Source organism: Erinaceus europaeus, chromosome 8 (assembly GCF_950295315.1).
Source record: "Erinaceus europaeus chromosome 8, mEriEur2.1, whole genome shotgun sequence".
In the NCBI taxonomy this organism is placed as follows: domain Eukaryota; kingdom Metazoa; phylum Chordata; class Mammalia; order Eulipotyphla; family Erinaceidae; genus Erinaceus; species Erinaceus europaeus.
Window position 1 is genome coordinate 15,967,843 of NC_080169.1, and position 12,722 is coordinate 15,980,564.

The window sequence follows — 12,722 nt, forward strand, 5'->3', positions numbered from 1 at the left end:
GTGTCTGGAAGCACATAAAGGCGATCTGCAGCACAGAAGGTCCCCCAATTTCCAGGCAGTGTAGGCAAGGTCTAGTTGTTGGTGGACAGTGGCTCCTGTTGTTTCTGCTTTAGCAGGACAGGGGCAAACTGTCTCTGACTATGTAGCTCAAGCAAAGGGTGAGATTCCACCTCCGGGGGGGTGGGTGTCAGTGAGTACAGGGGTATGTATGTGAGCTTCTGGAACCAAGGCACTTGGGCCACCAGCTCCCACCCTCTACCCACAGAAGCCTCCTGTGATTTGCAGGCCTTTGGCAACAGGTGTGGAGAAGGCTAGTAGGGAGAGAAGAGACCAGAGTGGAGAGGGAAGACAAATCTTTATTCCTGCGGGTACCTCGGAGAGAGAGCACAGTGGTTTGGGCCACGTGGAGCTAGCAAAATGGCAGCACTATGCGCAACAACCCTTCCCTGTGTCAGGTCACCGAGGTGAAAAGCAGGCAAGGAGAGACCAGACCCACAACAGCAGTGGGCTTTATAGGCTAAAAACTGGAAGTGGAAGTCAGGACAGGACTGGTCGGAAAAGGCACTCCAGGAATAGAGTTTCGACTCTCACAGGAATTGACAATGCCCTGAGGGGACAACATGGTGGAACAAGGCACTCCGGGAATATAGTTTCAACGTTTCAGCTCTGCGGGGATTGACAATATCCTGAGGGGACAACATGGTGGATGTGACCGCATCTGCACAATTTCCCGACAGGCTAGGCCCCTCAGCAACCCATGGAGGCCCTCAGGGAAATGTGAACCTCTGGTGGCAAGGCTAGCAGGTGGTGATGTCCCTCCTATGAGCTTCAGTAGCCCCTGGCAATGTGTGGGCCTTTGGCAATGCAAAAGCCCTTGGGAGAATGTTGGCCTTTGTAGCTAAGACATGTGGGCAACACTCTCTCTACCTGCAGAAGTTCCCCAGCTAAACCTGGCTGGGATGCCTGGTGGCTCTGGCAGCGAGTGGGGGCGTGGGTCTGTTTGTGTGTCCCAGCAGGCTGACTGGGGTGGACAGAAGCATTGATTCAGGTAGTGAGTGCGGTGATCTGGGTCTTTCTCCGTGGTTCAGGTCATACACTGGATGAGGTTGGTTATTGGTGGTGGCTTCTCCCTGGGCTGGCTGTGCAGCAACTGGGTGGGTTTTGTAGGATAAAGATTGTATAATGGGCAGGGACTAGCTAGTTCAGATAGGATGTTTACAGTGTGAGAACACCTGGGTGAGCCTCTGGTGATGCTTTGTGTACCCAGTAGAATAAGTTATTTTGGGGGGTGGGGGTTGGGGGAGGAGGTTGGGGAGCCTTGGTTGCTTTAGTTTTGCTTGAATTCCAAATGGCTGTAAGGCCACTCTACCCTGTAAGGGAGGGATCTGTTCTTTTAGGTTGTCGTCATCTCTGATATTCCCTGGGTTTCTCTTCCTCTGCTTTAGAGTTTGCTGTGATTTATGGCCTAGTCCAGTGATTATTGGTTCCTGTACTTTCCATACAGGCTGTCTCTGTTGTCTTCGTCTTGCAGAGAATAGTCACAGTGCTGCTAGATGGTCACCATCATGCCTCCGGATCACATTTCCCTCTCTTTCTTTAATATTTTATTTATTTTATTTCAATGACAGAGATACAGAGAAAGAAAGGCCAAAATACTGATCAGCTCTGACTTATGGTGATGCTGGGGATTAAACATGGGATCTCAGAACCTAAGGCATGAAAGCCTTTTGTATAACCACTGTGCTGTCTCCATAGTCCCTTTTTATGCACTTCTAAGGCTCTTTACCTTCACTTCTTTTCTAAACCATGCCTACACTTATTACAACTTCTGATGTTCTTTGTTTTTCTCTTCTCTCTAAGGTAGCAAAAACAAAGTCTGACTTCCTCAGACATTCTACAATCTTTCCTTCCTCTTAGTGATGGCGGCAAATGCAAAGTTTCCTGATCACAAAAGTACCAGGTCCTAGTAGAACTGCATGGTTCAGGGCCCACTCTGGTCCTAACCTTCCCCTAACAGAATGAAGCAAAGAGAAATGCAAAAATGCACAAAATGAGGGTATAAGAACTACAGGAGAGTGACACATCAGAGTGACTAGACAGGAAATAATGGCGTTTTTCTGTTGATTTTGTAGAGAGAAACATGGAGGGAGCTTCTGAACTTCTGAGGTTGGCTCATGCTGGTTATGTAGCTAGCTGTGGAGTGGAGTTGTGGGGTAATAAGTTAGAGCTTCCAACAAGAATAGACGTTCTCTTAATAAGAAGATGAAAGAGGAGGTGATAGTTTAAGATCATAAGACAACACATTTCCACTGAGGCGGAAGGAAACTGAAGCCTCCTTTACAGGAGTGAATTTTCTGTTGTTGAGCTGTCAGGGGATATGACACTTCATTCATGTCCAAATGTCCCAGTGGCATATAATAGCTTTATACTACTCATCTTTGTCAAACCCAGAAAAAAAAAAGGCACCTGTTGATTTAATCACCTCAAATAAAAATACTCCAGCATTTTTTTTTTCAGGTTCAGCTTAATTCCAACCAGTTGTCACTTCCTTAGCCTAGAAGCTGGCCTGGAAAGAGATATCTGGCATCTGTTGCTTTGTGTTCTGGAGAATGCATGGAAGAGATGCATTTCTGGAACCAAAGAGGCCTAGTTATACCACTGAGGATGAAGAAAGACAGCAGGGGGACCAACTGGTTTGTGTTTGGATCAAAATTAAGAGGAGGTTCACTTGCTCTAATGCTTTTTAAAAATCTGCTCCGCTCCAAAGAACTTGGGTTATGTGTTTGCCATCTTGCAGAAAGACTCGGCATTTGAGATTCAAGCCAAAATGCTAAAAGTTCTCTTAGAAAAGACAGTGCTGCTCTGGGCCTTGCCCGCTGTAGAGACTGGCTGGGCAGTAAGCCCATCTTGGTGACTGACTATGATAGTGCATGCCACTTACTCCAAAGGGAAGCATAGGACATGGTTTAGATTAGGAGCAGTGCTAACTGTTTACTGGAGACCTTTCATATGGACCCAGGCCTACTCTTTTGTAGCCAACTTTCTTTCATTATTCAGTAGTAAAACTCTCAAGATATTTTTAAAAAGCATTAATTGCTTATATTAGTTTGCTATTGAAAAAGATGGTCTGGAGCATAGTGTTCTTTCAGATTCTTAGATTAAAAATCAATGCCCAGGGGGAAATGTCACCAAATTATAAAAGCTATATAAGGAAGGATTAGAAGTGATTATTTTGATGACCATAAGTTTTATGAAAGAACAGTGAGGGGCAGGCTCAGAACTTGCTGATAGTGTAGAATTATACCTCAGTAACCTTAGAATTTTTAAGCCACTATTAAGTAATTAGTAAAAATTACGCTAAATTAAATTTTTCATGAGGGAAGAAGATTATTCTCTTGTTTATTTGGGTGTTTTTTCTACATTATATCTAATGTGAAGCACAGTGTCTAATACTCGTACTATTTATCGAATTGAAAAATGAATATATATATGAATATATATATATGAATATATATATATATTTATCGAATGGAAAAATGAATATATATATATGACTTTTTAGGAGCAAGAACTGATCAAAGACTGAAATAAAAATTCAGAATGTGCTTCAAATACATAGATAATGGATCATTAAGGAGCAAAATCTAGCTTGTTTTCTCTCTGTCCTATCTTACCTGAGGAAGTCAGATCTCTAAATTCTTAGAAAAGCAAATTATCCTTCCTATGTTTCTGTATTATCAGAAGTCTTAAGACATTGTTAGAGTCCAATTTATCAGTTGTCTAGTGGCAGATTTTTTACACACACACACACACACACACACACACACACACACACACACACTCACACACACACACACATTCCTTTTTGTTGCTCTTGTTTTATTGTTGTCGGTATTATTGTTGTTGTTCTTTGTTGTTGTGTGCGGGCCACGGAGAAGAGAGAGGGGGTCCGGAATGAAGAGGAAACACAAATCTTTATTTGCGCTGGCACCTCAGAGTTGGGTGCTAGAGAAGCAGGTTGGGCCACATGGAGGTAGCGAAAATGGCCGCCTCACGCAGTAACCTTTCCTGCGTCTGAACACTGAAGCGCTGGCAAGAGAACGAGGTGCGGAAAATGAAGGGCTTTTATAGGAGTAGCTTTTGTGAGAATGGGAAGGGGGAGGAGTAACCATAGCACTCCAGGATAGGATAATAACTCTCGTGAGAATGGGAGGGGGGAGGAGTAACAAAAGAACTCCAGATATTGCAGGGATATAGACAATGTGCCCTGAGGGCACAACATGGCTGAACAGGCACTTCGAGAATGTTCCAACTCTGGCGGGAACTAGCAGTAGCCTGAGGGGACAACATGGCAGATGTGACTGCATCTGCACAATTTCCCAGCATATCCCACTTTCCTTTTATCTAATGCCCAGGGCAACAGTGTGTAAAGTCTATGAACTACTCAGGGTCAGTCTATGAAAAACCAGCAACGTGAAGGGAAGGAAGCTGCTGTAAAATTGTCTAAAGTGTCCAAAGGGTATACCAGCAAGTCCGATAAAAGTCTCAGTCCAAAGTAGGTGACTAGGGGGAGAAATGGTAGGGGATGAAATGCTGCATGAGGAAGGTCGGCCTCTGGAATTCTGCTTTTCTGTAGAAAGTGAGCTGGAACCACCAAAACGTGATAGGTCAAAGCAGAAGCAGGAAAGGCAGACAGGCAATAAAAAGGTTCTGTCCTTGGAGTCTATGAATCAGATTCTTCAGATCGCGTCAGGTGACATCTAGGGTTTTGGGGGGTGTGCCACTGTAGTCGTGCCATCTAGTGGGTGATGTCAGGGTGTGCAGGGGTCCAGATGTTTTTTTCCGGGATTCCTGTGAAAGAAACACAAACAATCTGCTTCTCGTGGTTAGCAGGGCATCTGATTTGAATGCTTTATAGAAAAAGAGGTTTGGTGCCTTGACCAACTGAGTATTGGGGGATGTATCTTTCCTATTAATTTATTATTATATTTTATATTATTTGTCATGGTAGTCAGCCGTTATCTGGAAGGTCCTGGGTGATTCATCGGGAAAAAGAACTTATCTTTTAACAAAGACTCTAAGGTGTAGGGAAGCGGGAACTATCTTATCCCTTTTTTTTTTTTTTTTGTATCTTGCCTTTGTTGCCCTAGTTGTTTTATTGTATGTAATTGTATTGTTGTTATTACTGATATTGTGGTCGTTGGATAGAACAGAGAGAAATGGAGAGAGGAGGGAAAGACAGAGAGGGGGAGAGAAAGACACCTGTAGACCTGCTTCACCGCCCGTGAAGTGATTCCCCTGCAAGTGAGGAGCTGGGGGCTCAAACTGTGATCCTCAAGCCAGTTCTTGCACTTAGCGCCATCTGCGCTAAACCTGCTGCGTCACCACCTGATTCTCAGGAACTATCTTTTAACATAAACTCTATGGCCATGCCAATAACAACCTTGAGGGCACATGTGGCTCCCCACATGTCCTCCTGTCTTATATCATGTATTGATGTTTGGCAGACTTTGTTTTGTGGCAGGGTGGACTGTGTCTGTCTTAGGTTGGGGATCAGCCTTCCGTCTTACCTGTCATTGGAACACCTGGTCATTTTTGCCCAGTAGTACCAGGTGCCCTGTCTTAGGTTGACTGGATAGCACTAGTTTCTTCTTACCCGTCATTGGCTAACCAGCCCTCTACATGGTGGACGTTCTGATGGAGGGGGGCAAATCCTCCACAGCAACTCAATATTCTGCCATGTCCAGCCTATGATAGTGAGTTTGTATAGGTTGCATCTTTATGGCATCAATATGTTGCTGCAAAAGGCCATGAGCTTGTTAAGAATTATAGGACCATGGTCTGGGAGGTGTCGCAGTGGATAAGGTGTTAGACTCTCAAGTGTGAGGTCCCAAGTTCGATCCCTGGCAGCAAATGTACCAGAAAGATATGTTTTTTTCTCTTTCGTCCTCTCTCATTAATAAATAAATTAAAAATGTTGAAAAAAAAGAATTATAGGACCTATTGTGAGCAGAAGAAGTAAAACAAGCTAGGGTCTTTGTTGCATAGGACAGAGAGAAATGGAGAGAGGAGGGGAAGACAAATAGGGGGAGAGAAAGACACCTGCTGACCTGCTTCACCGCCTGTGAAGCGACTCCCCTGCAGGTGGGGAGCCAGGGGCTGGAACCAGGATCCTTCCGCTGGTCCTTGCGTTTTGCACCACCTGCACTTAACCTGCTGCGCTACCAGCCCAACTCCGTAGTGTCACATTCTTAGCTAAAATATTTCAAGACAGATCTGGTTAAATTTTTAGTCAAGCACATGACCAGGCGAATATACATAAAGTTTAACTAGAACCCTCAGATTAATTTTGGTATTAAAGTTAGGCCAGTTACACAATTTGTGGTTTGAACATGAAAAGAATGTGGAGACTTTGTTCAAAAATTATTAGGAATTTTATGACGATGGCAGCAGAACATGAAATCAAATGCAGGCCCTTGTGTGCCAGAAGCCTGTGTGATAAAAGTGGTGTGCCCAGGATGGTTAACTGTCTGCATTGCTTGATTCATTGGATATTTTTTTCTTTTAATTTATGTATTGCTATTATTGGGGGATTAATGTTTTACAGTAAATACAGTTGTTGATACATGTGAAAAATTTCTCAGTTTTCTGCAAAACACTCTCACCCCCAGCCTATGTCTTCCTCCACTGTCACACACCAGGACCTGAACACCACCCCCACTCCTTCAACAGAGTCCTTTACTTTGGTGCAATACACCAAACCCAGTCCAAGTTCTACTTCCTTTATTTCTCGACTTCTGTCTACAAGTGAGATAATCCCATATGTATTGTCTTTCTGCTTTATCTCACTTAACATGATTCCTTCAAGCTCTGTCGAAGATGAAGTGAAGAAGATACATTCATCATTCTATACAGCTGAATAGAATTCTAGTGTGTTTCTATACCACAACTTTCTTAGCCGCTCATTTGTTATTGAACATCTGTGTTGCTTCCAGGTTTTGGCACTGGGTGTTATTGAAACATTGTTGAGTTGATCTTCATAGAAAGAACCTATTGAAATTGATAGTTTACTTAGTTATTTCAAGCCTGACAATGAGAAGTAGGGAAAAAAGGATTGGCTCAGCTAGGACTTGATTCAGGATTGATTACTGGCCATAGTCTGAGATAGCCTCCAGTGGAAAGATTCTGACTAAGACTCTCATACACATAACTTACTTCATTCACTATCAAAATAGAATCCATATTCTTATAGCCCAATTTTTAGTGTTTCACTTTTGAACCATCTGAAACACAGTATCTGGATCACTTAAACCATCTTCAATAAGTTCTATTCATCCTGGGTATATATAGTACTCAAATCTTTGTAATACTGTCATACTGCAAGATGGTATTTTCTTTTTTTTAAATTTTTTAAAATATTAATTTTATTTATTTATTCCCTTTTGTTGCCCTTGTTGTTTTATTGTTGTAGTTATTATTATTGTTGTTGTTGGATAGGACAGAGAGAAATGGAGAGAGGAGGGGAAGACAGAGAGGGGGAGAGAAAGATAGACACCTGCAGACCTGCTTCACTGCCTGTGAAGCGACTCCCCTGCAGGTGGGGAGCCGGGGTTTGAACTGGGATCCTTATGCCGGTCCTTGTGCTTTGCGCCACCTGCGCTTAACCCGCTGCGCTACAGCCCGACTCCCGGTATTTTCTAATATTAAGTGACTATCCCATTATAAACTAGCAGAGATTTAACTTGATATTGTTTTCTAAGGTTTGGTCTCTTCTGACTATGCCTAGTGAAAGGTTTTTGGAGTAGGCTGAGTCCCAGAACTGAATTCTTGGCAACTCTGTAGTTTTGCAACTTTCAAGAAATGTTTCTTGATTGTTTGCATAAATGAATGCTAAATCATGTCACAGGCAGTTACCCTAGATGCTAATCAATAATGGTAATAGTATATGATACCTTGCCTTCTGACAGCTTTTATTTGTGGCAGACACTTTAGGGAAATGTATTCAGTCTCTCTGACAATCTATCACAAAGAGAATTTTCATTTAAATTCAAATAATGCTCAAAATTCTGCCTTGATTCACCTTGAATAAATGTCATTAGCATCTTCCTGTACAACGGGATTTATATGTTATTTATCTGCAGTGTATGATAATGACATTTTGATTTATTGAAACTTAATTATGTATGATAAAATCCACCCTTTTAAAATGTACGTTTCTCTGAATTTTGACAAGCTTACAGTCATGGAACTCTCGGTATACAGAGCATTTCCATTATGCCAAAGTTTCCTTCAAGTGCCTCGTAGACAATCCCTTTTCCTGACCACATACCCTTGGAATCCATGAATATGATCATTTCCTCTAGTTTTGCTTTTTCTAGAATGCTATGTAAAAGAAACATTTTATATGAAATTTTCTTTTTCTAAATGTTTTCACAATGTTTGCTTTGCTCCATAGCTTCATCAACAATATTAGTAATTTTAACAGGTATATCCTTATGGTTTTAACATGTGTTTATTTAATGCTAATGATATTAACTTTTTAAAAATATGCTACTCATTTCACATATCTCCTTGGATAAAACATCTGGTTCAATTTTCTCCCCATTTATTTTAACAAATTTTAATGTTTTAACTTCTTTTCCCTAGTTTTACTGAGACAATTAACATAAACACTGTATAAATTCAAGGTATATAGCAACATATACTATATTTGTTGCAAAATCATCTTCATAATATACTTATTTAACACTAATCACCTTTTGCAGTTTTAACTTTTTTTTTTTGTAATGGGAACTTTTAAGATCTACTTTTTCATCACTTTTCAAAGATATAGTATGACAGCTATAGTTGGCATTCTGTACAGTACAGTATTAGAATTTTTTAACCTCATAACTGGAAGTGTTTTTTTTTAATTTTTATTTATAAAAAGGAAACACTGACAAAAACCATAGGAGAAGAGGGGTACAATTCCACACAATTCCCACCACCAAACCTTCATATCCCATCCCCTTCCTTGATAGCTTTCCTATTCTTTATCCCTCTGGGAGTATGGACACAGGGTCATTATGGGGTACAGAAGATGGAAGGTCTGGCTTCTGTAATTGCTTCCCCACTGAACATGGGCATTGGCAGGTTGATCCATACTCCCAGCCTGTCTCTCTCTTTCCCTAGTGGGCAAGGCTCTGGGGAAGTGGGGCTCCAAGGCACACTGGTAGGTTCATCTGCCCAGGGAAGTCTAGTTGGCATCATGATAGCATCTGGAACCAGGTGGCTGAAAGAAGATTTATATAAAGCCAAACAAGTTGTTGACTAATCATGAATCTAAAGGCTGGAATAGTTCAGATGAAGATTTGGGAGGTCTCCGTTTTGTAGATAGTTAGTAGGCCTATTTCAGTTATATTTCAGAGGGCCCATGACTATACTAGTTTTTTTTTTTTTTTTCTGAGCCTGACATCTGATATGCAGGTGGACCCAAGTTATTGTCTGGAGAGTTGATGTCATGGTTGGAAAAGGGCTAGAAAGCTGGATCAGGGAAGAGAGTAGCTCCCAAATATGAGAAAAGTATATAAATATTGTTAATGTAAACCCCCTCGATTTGATCTGGGGCCCATATTCTGCTTAGGAGCTTATGTGACCTCTGCATCTCTGTAGATCTGAGCTCACATTCTGTGGTCATGAGTAGGAATGTTCAAGCTATCCCAATATCATTACCCATCTTCCTCAGGTGTAGCATAGAGTATGTTGTTCAGCCTCCCTTCAGAGGATGGAACATTCTCTACTGTTGTTGATCCACATTGAGAACAAGGTCCTATAGGGGCCCAGATAGGCGTCTTTTGTGTTGTTCCTGATGGAGATGGCTGGTAATGATGGAAAGAGGGATCTATTCGAGGTCTAGGCCCATCATGTCTGTTTAGGAATCGCAGGACTCCACGACTAGGGCCCCAGGTGATAGGGTGGCCTGAGAGTGACTAAAGAGTCATCATCAAGGTATTCCAGTCTCTTTTTTATGCTTTGATACCCTCACTCATTAATTTTGTTTAACTCCAGCCCTGCTTTGACACTATTTATACACTGCCCTCTTTCTCTCAGCTTGATTTCTTTAGATTCCATTTGTATGTGATATAGTATTTGTCTTTCAATATTTAATTTCACTTAGCTTAGTATAGTCAAAGACCATCCATGTTGATGCAAATGCTGAGATTCTTTATTTTGGCTGAAGTAATAGTCCACTGGATATGATATTTTCTTCACTGATCCATTTATTGATGGATACTTGAGTTGTATCCATTTTAGTATCTTGGCTTTGTAAATAATCCTGTGATGGATATATGGGTGTGGATGTATATTTCCCTTAGGGATGATGATTTTACTTCAGATTATAGACAGAAAAAGAATTGTTGGATCATATGCTAGCTTTATTTTGATTTTATTGAAAGAAACTCCCATTTTTAACTACTATACCAATTTCTATAGCCACCAAGGGTATAAAAGGGTTCCCTTTGCTCCACATTCTTGTCATCACTTGTTAGCTCTTGTGTTTTTGATAACAGCTAGTCTAGAAAGTGGAAGGTGATATCTCAGTAAAAGTGTGATTTATATTTCCCACATTATTAGTGGTGTTGGGTATCTCTTCGTGTACTTGTTGGCAATGTCTGTATGGTTCTTCTGCCTCTTTTTAATTGGATTATTATTACTATAAGTATTTTGCTATGCAGCTTGATGAGTTTATTATGTCTTTTTGGATATTAAGCCCTTATCTAAGTATTGTCTGCATATATTTTTCCCATTCTCTAAATTGCATTTTATTTATTGATTTCAATGGCTGCTTACTTACTCCTTTATCGATCTTTATTAACATCTAATGAGATGTTATCAATCTTTATTAATCTAATGAGATTATTTGACAAATTTTATCAAATTATTTATCAAATTTTATCATATAAAATCACAACTACATTTGGTAAATGTGAATCACTACAACCCCCTGCTAAAGTTTGGTGCCTCCCAAAGCTCCCCCCTACACTCCCCCCTCAACTGTAGACATCTTAGTTCTAACATTGTAAAAGATGTCTTGGCTATCCGTTATTTTCTGCAAGTCCATGTGCTTTATATATTCCATATATGAGTGAAACCATCAGTTTGTCCTGATAGAAACTGATACCTCAATTTCAGAAGGGGATTGAGAATAATACAGACAACTTAAATAAATGGTTTTATAAGCCATATTAATTAGTTTTCCCTAAAATTGGCAAATCTGTTTCTATTTGGAGAGACATGTCCCTCCCTCCTTACTTTCCCTCTGAGGAATAGATGCTTATAGTTGGGAAAAGAGAGATGAGACACTTAATTGTTCTCAGACCTGCAACATCAGAAGCCAAAGAAAGCCACCTTGATTCACTGTGTCAGTTTATTGAGCACAGACCCCAGAAATCCCTCCCTCCCTTCCTCCCTTCCTCCCTTCCTTCCTTCCTTCCTTCCTTCCTCCCTTCCTTCCTTCCTCCCTTTCTTTCTTTCTCTTTTTTTATTGCGCTAATAATTATTGACAAGAGCATAAGATAAGAGGGGTATGATTCCATACAATTCCCATCACCAGAACTCCATATCCCATCACCTCCATTGGAAACTTTCCTGTTCTTTATCCCTCTGGGAGTATGGACCCAGGATCATTATGGGGTGCAGAAGGTGGGAGATCTGGCTGTAATTCCTTCTCTGCTGGACATGGGCATTGGCAGGTTGATTCATGCTCCCAGCCTTTCCCTAGTGGGGCAGAGCTCTGGGGGGTTGGGGTTCACCAAATTCACCAGGGAACATTGGTGAAGTTGTCTGACTAGGGAAGTCAGGTTAGAATCATGGAAGCATCCGCAACTTGGTGGCTGAAAAGTATTAAGATATAAAGCAGGATTCCTTGAATAGGGCTCCAGATGATGGCATGGCCTGGGAGTAATCAAAAGAGCCATCACATGCAGGTCTCTTGACCTTATCCAGCTTTTATAGTCCTTACTTTATCTGAGAAGGGTAGTCTTAGGGTGACAGAGGGAAGTGAACTAGGAAATAGGTGAAGAAGGTATCTAGGTCTAAGTATAAACTACTTGATTGAGTACTTTATGTTGTCTTTTTTGGGTCTTTCTACATGCTTGCTGCACTAGTTGTGTTTTATTTTTAGTTCATTTCTTTGTTTAGATTTTTTTTGGCTTAATGTAGTCCCACCTGTTTTAGTTATTTATCTAGTCGACTACTATAGGTTTCATTAAAAAAAAAAATTATTACCAAGACCAATTTCAAGCAACTTTCCCTCTATTTCTTCTAGAAAGTTTTATGGTTTGGCATGACTGGTTATCTAGGAACCAAAGTCATGCAGAACTACACACTGAGCTTCCTGACTGAGCAAGATCACTAATCTCAAGAGTGGCTGATGGGCAAAGCCCTTTGACTTGGGCTTTCTCTTCAAATGCTGCTCTAAGTCTCTAGAGGCTGGGATTATAAGCCGAATCACTCAGTTTCCTGGATGATCTGGTTAGGCTTTCTGGTTGCAAGGGGGCTGAAAATGCATTAAGCAACAGGGGAACTAAAATTACTTTCCCTACAGATTGAGATGACAGAACAGGTTCCAAGGCTTGTGAACTGCACCATTTGTGGTATCAAGTTGGGCAGAACTCTATATCATATTCCCTGACTAGGTTGACCTCAGGGGTTTGGACATGGACATAACTGGTTAGAAAGTC